Source organism: Macaca nemestrina, chromosome 6 (genome assembly GCF_043159975.1).
Source record: "Macaca nemestrina isolate mMacNem1 chromosome 6, mMacNem.hap1, whole genome shotgun sequence".
NCBI classification, from domain to species: Eukaryota; Metazoa; Chordata; class Mammalia; order Primates; family Cercopithecidae; genus Macaca; species Macaca nemestrina.
In genome coordinates this window covers 156087634-156097362 of record NC_092130.1, presented here as the reverse complement: position 1 = coordinate 156097362, position 9729 = coordinate 156087634, and the positions used below count along the sequence as shown (strand labels likewise).

Sequence of the window (9729 nt, the reverse complement as noted above, 5' to 3'; positions counted from 1 at the left end):
GATCTTTCACCCACAGCTTGGTTTTTGCCCAAATATTGGCACCACTAACTTCCTTGTTGGTTCCAAGGTCCAACACTGTGTCTGGAGTTCTAGAATGATTTGAGGAAACTATAAGCCATATTTCTGCTCAACTCTGCAAAAAGAAAAGTCTGACTGTTCAAGTTACCATATGATTGTTTTAGTCATTCTAAGATGCTGTTTTTCAAAAATTTGTTAATCCTATATAGCCATAAAAATGGTCCACCAAATTGAGAGGTGACAACGTGCTAGCAGCCCTCGCTCTCGGCGCCTCCTCGGCCTTGGCGTCCACTCTGGCAGCGCTTGAAGAGCCCTTCAGCCCCCCACTGCACTGTAGGAGCCCTTCTCTGGGCTGGCCAAGGCAGGAGCGGCCTCCCTCTGCTTGCAGGTGGGTGTGAAGAGAGAGGCGCGGGCGGGAACCCGGGCTGCACGCGGCGCTCGCGGGCCAGCGGCGGGTGCCGACTCGGTGGGCCCCGCGGGCCGCGCACACAGAGCGGCCAGCCGGTACCGCTGGCCAGGGCAGTTAGGGGCTTAGCACCCGGGCCAGCAGCTGCGGAGGTTGCCCCGGGTCCCCCAGCAGTGCTGGCCCACTGGCGCAGCACTCAAAGTCTCGCTTGGCCTCACCTGCCTCCCGGCGGGGCAGGGCTCGGGACCTGCAGCCCAGCCCATCATGCCCAACCCCCGCTCGCGCAGTGGGCTTCCGTGCGCCCGAACCTCCTGAGGAGCGCCGCCCCCTGCTCCACCGTGCTCGGTCCCGACGACTCGTCAGGGGCTGAGGAGTGCTGGTGCACAGCTCAGGACTAGCGGGCAGCTCTGCCTGCAGTCGCAGGGCGGGATCCACTGGGTAAAGCTGGCTGGGCTCCTGAGTCTGGTGGGGACTTGGAGAGCTTTTATATCTGCCTGAGGAATTATAGATACACCAATCAGCATTCTGTGTCTAGCTCAGGGTTTGTAAATACACCAATCAGTACAATGATTAGTTCGTATCTAGCTTAGTGGGGACTTGGAGAACCTTTATGTCTAGCTGAGGGATTGTAAAGTTACCAATCAAGACTGTGTCTAGCTCAGGGTTTGTAAATACACCAATTGGTACTCTGTATCTAGCTAACTCTGTCTAGCTAACCTAGTGGGGACTTGGAGAACTTTTCCCTCTAGCACTCCGTCTAGCTCGAGGATTGTAAACGCACCAATCAGCACTCTGTCAAAACGAACCAATCAACTCTCTGTAAAATAGACCAATCAGCTCTCTGTAAAGGGACCAATCAGCAGGATGTGAGTGGGGTCAGATAAAGATAAAAGCAGGCTGCCCTAGCCACCGAGCTGCGACTCAGTAGGGTCGTCTTCTATACTGTGGAAGCCTTATTCTTTTGTTCTTTACTGTAAATCTTGCTGTTGGTAACAGTTTGGGTCCATGCTGCCTTTAAGAGCTGTGACACTCGGTCGGGCGCGGTGGCTCAAGCCTGTAATCCCAGCACTTTGGGAGGCCGAGACGGGCGGATCACGAGGTCAGGAAATCGGGACCATCCTGGCTAACACAGTGAAACCCCGTCTCTACTGAAAAAAATACAAAAAACTAGCCGGGCGAGGTGGCGGGCGCCTGTAGTCCCAGCTACTCGGGAGGCTGAGGCAGGAGAATGGCAGAAACCCGGAAGAAGGAGCTTGTAGTGAGCCACTGCACTCCAGTCCGGGGCGACAGAGCGAGACTGCGTCTCCAAAAAAAAAAAAAAAAAAAAAAAAGCTGTAACACTTACCGTTAAGGTCTGCAGTTTCACTCGTGTAGCCAGCCAGACCACGAAGACCACGAACCCACCAGAAGGAAGAAGCTCCAGACACATCTGAACGTCTGAAGGAGCAAACTCCAGATACAGCAGCTTTAAGAACTGTAACAGTCACGGCGAGGGTCCCCGGCTTCATTCTTGAAGTCAGTGAGACCAAGAACCCACCAATTCCGGGGACAAAATGACTGGATATCAACTTTAATGTATCCTTTCAAAACAAAACATTACTGATAAAAATATAAAAATCCATCACTTTTCATCTTCATGGTATTAGAAAAGTATTACAATTATAGATGTGTGTGGAATTTTGATCAATTAAGACAGGTAGAGTTGATGGAAAGTTCTCTTTATGTAAAATCTAAAATATTATTATAGATAATAACATTTGAGCAAATATAATGATAATACAGCCTATGGCCCAGACTCCAAGATTTTCTGTAAAAATAAGACGTGCTTTTGTCTTTCATACTCTTAACACTCAGCACTGTTAGATTTTGCTTATACTTTTTATGAAAGAAACTTCCACTCATACATGGTTTTCTTTAAGTAGACATTTCTGTGAACTTTTTCTTGTTTCATTGCTGGCTGAGTATGTGAGTCCCAGGATCATTAGATCTCTGACAGCATTTACCATAAAAACCAATGAAGGAAACAAATAGAAGCAAAGAGACTCTAATGAAATAGACAAAGTGCAAAACAAAAGAAAAACAACTAGTTAAAAAAAATCATCTGAGAGTGGAACCAAATATAAGATGCTGTAAAAATAAAAATCAGAAAATTAAGAAGCTCTTAGGTATTGAAAAAAAAAGTAAATTTAGAAACCAGAACTTCAATGCAAGGTGGAAAAGTGAAAGGAATAACAAAAAAAATTTCTTCAAGTGAAAGCCAACAAAGAAAAAGAGAATAATAGAAGAGAAAACATAGGAAATGACAAAATAGATATTCAAATATGCAACTTTACAATAATTTTATTTAAAAAGGCAAATAATGAAAAAGTTACTACAGAAAAATGCAATGATTATCATCGGCATTAAATTGCACAAATTTCTAGACATATAAATGCTCAGCCTAATTAATATAAAAATTCGTCATGGCATGTAATTATTAAAATGAGAAAAAGATACCTAAAAAGCTTGAATAATGAGAAAAAATTAGAGGGGTCAAACACATATAAATTTTGCACATAAGAATCCTTGCAAGATGAAAATTTCATTCAGCCCATCATAGAGCGTAGTTGAAGGTGAATTTTTTTTTTTTTTTTTTTTGGAGATGGAGTCTCCTCTGTCACCCAGGCTGGAGTGCAGTGGCACTATCTTGGCTCACTGCAAGCTCCGCCTCCCGGGTTCACGCCATTCTCCTGCCTCAGCCTCCCAAGTAACTGGGACTACAGGTGCATGTCTGGCTAATTTTTTGTATTTTCAGTAGAGTCGGGGTTTGACATGCTAGCCAGGATGGTCTCGATCTCCTGACCGCATGATCCGCCCATCTCGGCTTCCCAAAGTGTTGGAATTACAGGCATGAGCCGTCGCGCCCGTTCTGAAGGTGATTTTAAAATTGCATTTACTAGGACTTAAGCAGAAATCTCAAATACTTAGTATGCATTGTTTTATTTTCAATTCCTATTTCATATGGTAAAAAATGAGTGAATGAATTCTCTGATGAAGTATGAACACGAAAATTGTGGTCGGAAGCTTTTATTCATTCCTTCAACCCGACATACCAACCGCATGTCAGGTACTGAGTTGAATGCTGAGAGAGAAACAACTTATAGAAGACATATCCTGCACCTTAAAGATCGTAAAACTTTATCAGAAATTCAGATTGTAAAATGAGGTGCCATGAAAGTTAGGGGATCCATATACAGAATTAAATGTAGCCTGTGTTGGGTGGTAATGGTGGGAATAGGGACTAGGGATTTACATCTACTCTTATGATTTCATGAGAAGAGACAACAGTAAAGATGACATTTTTGTTTCTATTTCCTTAATTACACTCTGCTCCCTGAATCCCCTGGGAAAATATGAATGAATTATCTGATTAAATTCAAGAGCTAAAATTGAGGTTGCTTGGCCGAGTCTGCCTTCCTTTTCTCTTTAGAATGTTTGTACTTGCACAGAATGTATTCAGTGCTGCTACTCCATGCTGTAAACTTTACAAGGCACAGACTGAACATTTGTGATAAGGGCAGATCATTAGAGCACGGTGGTGGTGGTTAGGCATTTTCTAGGAATGGGTAAGACTAATCCTGGGGCTTAGATTTAGAAAGCCCATTAGGCTATGCACCTAAGCCATGTTTTCCCACAGCTCAGTCATTTGACCTACATCCGTGTTTCAGTTGCTTATTGCTGAATAGCAAACCCATCCAATATTTAGTGGCTTAAAACAAAACAAATTCATTTTTTTCTCATGTAAGGTGTATTAAAAGCAAGTTGAAGCAGGAGTGATGGCTCACACCTGTAATCCCAGCACTTTGGGAGGCCGAGGCGGGCAAATCATGAGATCAGGAGATGGAGACCATCCTGGCTAACAAGGTGTAACCCCATCTCTACTGAAAATACAAAAAAATTAGCCGAGCATGGTAGCACATGCCGGTAGTCCCAGCTATTTGGGAAGCTGAGGCAGGAGAATGGCATGAACGGGGGAGGCGGAGCTTGCAGTGAGCAGAGATTGCACCACCGCACTCCAGCCTGGGCAACAGAGCGAGACTCAGTCTCAAAAAAAAAAAAAAAAAAAGAGAGTCTACTGGATCTACTTAACTCATTTGTCTAACTCTCAATTGGTTCTGAACTTGGACAAGGAAGTGGGTTACCATACATTAGAGTCCTGAAATGACAGCATTCTTTCCAATCTTCTTTCTTTCATCGATGCTATTTTTTCTTATAAGTGTTTATTTCTCAGCAATGCTTCCTTGAAAGTTGTATTGATTATTTAAACCCTATCTTCTGCATTTCTTCTATATATATTTCTAATTTAAACACATCTCACCTACTTCAGAATTTAGTTGCTATCTTTGTTTTTAGCAAATTACATGCAAATTGTAGATGATCATTTTTACTTTTATGGTGGCTATCCTTTTCACAGTAAGCAAATATTCTATCTCATTAAGAAATCATTTTCCCACCCAATATTTATGATTTCTTTCCTTATTATTCCTATAGCTTTTCTGTTTTAAACCTGTTAATACCATATTGTGATTATATGTGAAACATTTAACAAAGCGCTTTGTAATTTACCCAGGTGTGGTATATCACGTTTCAAATTAGTATAATGCCTCTGGTACACTGTTTTTCCTCAGAATTACTTATAAACACATATGTAATATAATACTGATGAGTATGATTTTGTTTGAATTGAGGATAATAGCTTGAAATGCAGAAAAAAGAATTCTCAGAAGATCAGGGAACTAGAAGAAAGTGGATAAAAATCTCAAAAACTTTGAGTAGCAGTTAATTTCAACTTCAAGTTATATACCTGGATGAAATAAATAATCCATTAATTTGGGAGTATTTTAGAGAAAAATTCTGATAATTTTTTAAATAAGTAAATCTCCAAAAAATTCACTCCTGTGACCTCTATCTTAGCATAGTGAGATCCACAAAAATTAGTGCTTACACCTGGAAAAAGAAAAATATGGGATCTTGAAAACAGAGCAATTGGCAAAGAAAAAAAATGAGAATTTTCGGAGTAAGAGTAAAAGAAATAGTAGAAGAACTGAAACATCCTTGGATGCATTCTTAGTCCAGAGTTGATCAACAAAAGAGAGGGTTTGGTAGGAGGAAAACAAATGCATGCAACAGGAAGACAAATAAGTGATATTTTCTTCTTTAGAATACTTTATTGAGAAGTTGTTTCAGGCTATTGGACAGTGTGAAGAATTGGCAATAGGTAGGTAGAGAAATGAGCATATAAATAAGAACCAATTGATTCCAGGGGAAATGAAAAAGTTGCAGAACTAAATAAATGTAAATGCAAACATAATGCATTACTTGACTCAAAGAAAATAGTACTTACATGGCTGTAACATTGTAATAACTAAAAATTGATTTAAACAAAAATTGTAACTATGTTATACAGAAGCAGGGGAAGAGAAAAGGGGCATCTGCTAGTGGTAGTGTAGTGAGCTTATTTAAACATAATAGAAAGTAAGGAGATTATGCTTACCAATGTTAAATAAAATGGCAAGATAAGAACTACTATTAAAAAATGAAAGTAAATACCACATGAAATAAATAATATAATAAACAGGACTTGAGTTTATTTGGATATTTCACTACTATTCTATTAGAATGTTTTTTAACTTTTAAAACTTGGTCATGTTTTAACTGTAAAAATACTTTAACATTTTTAAAAGTCACATACTTTCTCCCTTATAATTAGCTTAAAAGAAAACTAACCTCCCATTACTCAATGGTTGCAAGCAGGACATTGTGAAACTTGCTTCCTATTTTGAGTTTTAGTTAATTATTCCCTCTATGGGAATAAGTGAACACTAGTGGATTCTCCAAATGTGGTTAAGAAACCATGCAGAGAGCCATTGCCTTGACAGGAGGGATAAAGAATGAAGGCAAATCACTTCCAAGTTGTCGGAGACCTGAATTAGAACTGGAACAGATTTTTGAAGTATGAGCCAAGGAGCTTCGTTGTTTTCTAGCCTGGAGTTGACAGATCAGAGTGAGCGGCCAGTTCCCACTTAGTTCCATCAGTTGATTTTGCTTATGGTCAGAGCAGAAAAAAATAGACACTTAGATATGAATATTTTCTTTGATAGATAGATAGATAGATAGATAGATAGATAGATAGATAGAAATTGTATACACTAAAGGTGTAAAAAATGATGTTTTGTTATACGTATACATGGTGAAACAGTTATGACAGTCAAGCAAATTGATTTATATCATTATCTTACATTGTTACCCTTTTCAATATATTTTGAAGTTAATTTATTCAATATATAGGTCAGCAAACTATAGCCTATTAGCCATATCTGGCCTACTGTCTATTTATGTATGACTATTTATATTTTCAAGTGGTTGAAAAAAATCAGGAGAAGAATCGTTTATAATACATGATAATAATATGAAATTCAAACTCCAGTATCCTCAGATAAAGTTTTATTGGAAGACAAACATGTCTGGTGATTTACCATTTACATATTGTCTTCGGCTGTTTTTGTGCTTAATAGCACAATTGAGCAGTTGCAAAGAACCTGTAAGGCTCACAAAGGCTAAGAGATTGACTCTATGGCCCTACACACACACACACACACACACACACACACACACACACACACACACTCTCTCTCTCCCCCTCTCACACACGCAAATGTGCTGAGTCCCCTGCACTATAGGAAAATATAAGCCATTGAAATATTTAACTTGTAGATCTCTTCCATATATATTCCAAGAGAGGAATCCAGCCATTGTGATGAACACAGAAAGCACCGAACAGGATGTAGAAGTTAGTTACAATAAGCATTAAATCTTAGCCACTTTAAGCTGTTTATTGTCATTTGATAAGTCTAATCAGTATGTACAGAGAGAGCTTGCCCCAAATCAGATATCGAGTTAGATTTTGGAGATCATGAAAGCTTCATTCTTTTGGGGCCAACTCAGTTGCCCAGGATCCGGGGTTATTTGTGAACTGGCAGGCTTGAAGTGCTTCTGTAGACTGCAAAAAATTTATTTAGGTAAAGAGGAGGAAGAACTCGAGAAGTAAGCTTATAAAATCTACCACTTTATTGGAATGAATATCTTCTGCAACTGGTCATTGTGCACTAGTTTTTATTAGTTTCTTCCAAGTGGAGAAAGTAACTGTTCAGTTGGGGACTCAAACTATGCAAACAGGAATTTAAGTGAGGAATGGTCTCATGAAATAGTAATAATCACCATGTGAGTCTTAGATACTCTAAATATGTCTGGCCAAAGGGTGAGATAATACAAACTGAAGCAACACTGGCACAAAATTGCTCTTCCCAAGGAGAAAGGCTCATGATGAAAGTTGCAAATGGGTAGTTTTCATGGGTTCAAACATTTTGAATGGTTCCTGAGAAGAATCCTTTCAGATTATCATAACCTTTCATATGGCATACTGTTTTAAAAAATTGGTTATTTCTAACTCTAGCTGGCTTCCTGTTCTTCTTCACAGCCCTGAAAGAAAACCGAGAGACAACCCACTAGGATATCTTCTTCGTCCTGCAGAAAATGTACGTAAACCAAATTAGAAATAAACGTTAGAGGATCGCTGATTAAGAATTGCTGCCAGAAGCCTGAATAAACACTTTCTAATCTGCCTCCTCCTATGAACGTCTGTTGGATATTTCAAAACTAACTCATTTCTCAATAAACCACAGGTAGTGCCTAGTAGAGGGTGTCTCACATGAAATAACCACACAGCTAACATTGCCTCCAGCAGTATAGCACACAGATTTTGTGCCCCTTCCCCCACCACCAAGTTCAGTGGTCATAAATCTGGAGACTATGACACTTAGAGAACAAAACTTCATAGGGAAACCACAAGATGTTTGACAGAAAAGCAAACACATACATGAGCGCACGCGCACACACACACACACTTGTTTGTTCATTCGTTCAAGAAATGTTTTTTGAGCATTTACTATGTTCAAGGTCACACAACAATTTAAAGGTTGAGGCACATCTCTTTGGTTCTATTATAATTAAAGCGCGCTTTTGGCACAGATGAGGAAGAGTCTTTTGACTTCTCATATTGTGGACCTGACTGTCTCCAGGGTTGTCAATTCTGAAACCACATTTCCTGACAGTAACTGTGAAGACAAATTTTGTAGTAAGAGAAAGTGAAATTTAAGGAAAGATGTACAATAAAATGCAAACAATTAAACTTAAAAATTCTAAAGGTAAGAAACAAAGATCTCATTTGACATTACAAGCTCCGAACAGAAATTTATCAGGAAGAGTTTTTGAAAATATTTCATAGCATGCAAGATGAAGATGTATATAGACAATCTCCAAATTAAAATGGTTCCACTTAAAAATTTATCGACTTTATGATGGTGTGAAAGCAATACTGATTCTGTAGAGACTGTGCTTTGAGGACCCATACAACCATTCTCTTTTTCACTTTCAGCACAGTCGTCAATGAATTACCTAGACTGTCCAACACTTTTATATAAAATAGACTTTGTGTTAGATTGTTTTGCCCGCTGTAGGCTAATGTTAAGTGTTCTGAGTATCTTTAAGGTAGGTTAGGCTAAGCTATGATGTCTGGTAGGTTAGGTGTATTCAATACAACTTTTATCAGGACGTAACCCCATTATAAGGCAAGAAACACCACTATTATACTTGTGGCATAAATAAAATTAATATGTTCATTAAAATTACAATGATTATACTTTTCACATTTTTCTTATCCTTTCAAAAATCGCTTTGAAATCTAAATGACTGAGATTATTGTGTCTAACTTCGTATTATACTCCTATCAATAGTTCCATGAAACTCAAATATTTTTACATGTCTGTATATCTATTTTCCCATCAATACAATTTTAATTTCATTGCAGTTTGCTCCTTTAATCATTTTAATGAAAGTTCAAATGTTCTTTTCAATGTTAATTTTAATTTAAATTTGTTTAACACAAATACTGTACTACCTAATTTTTAAGGTTTGCATTTGTCTAAATTACGTCAATATTCTTAATTTTAAAGTTTAGAGTCCCTTAGTTTTTGATGTGATATCTATAGTCAAATTTATATATGCTTCTAAAGTGAGTCTTTTTTAAATTTAATAGATAGATTTATCATACACAATGTAAAATATACTTGTTTAGTATTTTATTTTCTTTCTTTCCCCTCGACTTTTATTTTAGATTCGGTGGTACATGTGCAGGTTTGTTTCCTAGGTATACTGTGTGATGCTGAGATTTGTGGTATGAATTATCCTAGCATCCAGATACTGAGCAT

The 9729-nt window shown here is 38.6% G+C and overlaps 1 long non-coding RNA gene across 1 annotated transcript in view; it reads left to right on the top strand.

The window, feature by feature from the left end:
• The first annotated feature begins 550 nt into the window (after nt 1-550).
• Nucleotides 551-9729, top strand: part of LOC105472983 (uncharacterized) — a 33625-nt gene continuing 24446 nt past the window's right edge. The window contains exons 1-2 of the long non-coding RNA XR_981970.3: nt 551-862; nt 7941-7998. This is a non-coding gene — a long non-coding RNA (uncharacterized lncRNA). The remainder of the gene's footprint in view (nt 863-7940; nt 7999-9729) is intronic.